Raw genomic sequence first — 2,406 nt, 5'->3', positions numbered from 1 at the left:
TTTTTATTACTCTAGAGTTATAGGAAATCTTGAAATCAGGTACCTTAATGTCTTTCTACTTTTGCATTTTCAAAATTCTTTTGATCATACTATGTTCCTTGAATTTCCATATATATTATAGTTTCAGCTTGTCCATTTGCAGAAAATACAGACTACTGAAATTTTAACTGCATTGTTTCAATCTATTGATCAATTTAGAATAAAAACTTAATTTCTCCCAGCATGGTTTATAGGTTTTAGTGTACATATATTGCACATATCTTCCTGGATATTTTTCAAAAAGTAATATATTTATATGTTATTGTTAATGGTATTTAATTTCAACTGTACCTTGCTTAAATATAGGAATACAATTAAGTTCTGTATATTACCTTGAATCTTGTGAGACTGATATATTCTCTTATCAGATCTAACTGTTTATATATACAGAGAGAGAGAAATTTTCTACACACAGAGTAATGTCATCTGGAATGGAACTATTTCTAATCTGTATAAACTCTACTTATTTACTTACTTATTTGCAACGCATATGATAATTTCTATTTTAACATACAGGATTGTGTCCAACTCATCAGGCCAGGGTGATTTCTTAGTCACCATTAAACACTGAGTAACTGGACAGGCCTTCCTTAATAGTTCACGGCAAGAGCACTAGTGAGTGATTCTGCCCTTCCCTTGGGTTAGCTTTGGCTTTAACGAATTGCTGTGTCTGATGAACATGTGCCAGTAGAATGAGGCCAGCGTCCTCACCGTTAATAAATCCCTCCACCGGGCAGGTTCCGCACCTGGATAGCCAGCCCGTGGGCAGTCCATGTTCTGGACAGTGTGGCTTGTACCAGTTCAGCCCCTAAAGGCTAAAACTCACCATGGCCCCACGGAAATGCATCTGCTGCCTGATGGGATCGGCATCTCGCGGCTCAGGATGTGCTCCAACTTCACGCGAATGGCTGCCTCGAACAGATGAATAAATGGTCTCTGAGCCCTTGCGGCCCCAGATAGAGCAACGCGACCGGCCATGGAGACCAGGCCGCCGACCCACGGCACCCTCAGCGTCAGTGGCCTCTCCGCCTTGGCTACTGCCTCAGCTCGCACGCAGGGCCGGGGCCTCCCATGGGCGACACAGCCCCCACGTCCCGAGGCATGCTGGGAAATGGAGTCCACGTTCCGTGACCTTAGACTGAGCAGCACGTAACTTGTGGAGGGGTCGCGGGAGCCACAGTCTCTGACTCACGAGGTATTCAGACGCTCAGAACCAGAGGAATTCAGAGAAAAAGGTATTTCCTGGGCTTGGGATTATTCAATACATGCCAATAGATCTTCTAGGTCATTTAGTCCAACTTTTTTATTTCATAAAGAGCCCATTTATTGGATATGTAATTATTGTGTGCCAGACCCAGTACCGGGGGCTGAGGAATAAAGACAGGTCCTGTCCTTAGGTTTACAGAACATTGGAGAACATGGACAAGCGTACAGACAATTACAATATCGTGTGCTAAATGCAATATGGGACTAAGCACTGGGTGCTAAGGAAGCATGTTCCTGGATTTAGGGGACAGAGAAAGTTTCCAAAAGGAGAGAAAGGGGGACAGTCGAGAAGAGAGAGCATGAAAATCCCTTTCTCGGGCTTCCCTGGTGGCGCAGTGGTTGAGAGTCGGCCTGCCGATGCAGGGAACATGGGTTCATGCCCCGGTCCGGGAAGATCCCACATGCAGTGGAGCGGCTAGGCCCGTGAGCCATGGCCGCTGAGCCTGCGCGTCCGGAGCCTATGCTCCGCAACTGGAGAGGCCACAACAGTGAGAGGCCCGCGTATCGGGAAAAAAAAAAAAAAAGAAAATCCCTTTCTCAGTCCCTCTTAGCCAGCGTGAAGCAGCAGCACGTGCAAAGGCCGAGAGGAGAGAGAACTTTGCAGGAGTCGTTTCCTCCGGTGTGTTAGGGTATAGTTAGGTATGATTGGAGCCCAAAGAGTAGAGGTGATTGTGGTGGTGGGAAGCCAGTCAGTGGACAGAAGCGAGGAAGAAGAGGCAGGTGCCTCATACACTGTGTTAAGCGGTTGTGTCTTTATCCTAGGAAAAGAGGGAAGCTGGTTATGGTTTTAAGCAGGGATATGACAGGATTATATTTTTCCAAGATGATACACACATTTTTAACATATTTAGATTTTATTTTACGTATTCTTAAATATTATTTTGAAGACCTCTTCATATATTCCTTATATTTCTCACAACTTCTCATTTTGAAAAGTGGAATAACATGAAGTAACACCCTCTACTCTTTACTAGATTCACCATTTTTACATTTATATATATATATTTATATACTTACACACATTTTATTTATTTGCTTATTTATTTAAGTATGTACGAGTAGACGATATTTTAAACTAGTTTTGGGTATACTAAAAAATTG

The sequence above is a fragment of the Phocoena sinus genome, chromosome 8, assembly GCF_008692025.1.
Source record: "Phocoena sinus isolate mPhoSin1 chromosome 8, mPhoSin1.pri, whole genome shotgun sequence".
Lineage (NCBI taxonomy): Eukaryota > Metazoa > Chordata > Mammalia > Artiodactyla > Phocoenidae > Phocoena > Phocoena sinus.
The sequence above is the reverse complement of the archived record's forward strand: the minus strand, read 5'-3'. Positions refer to the sequence as shown.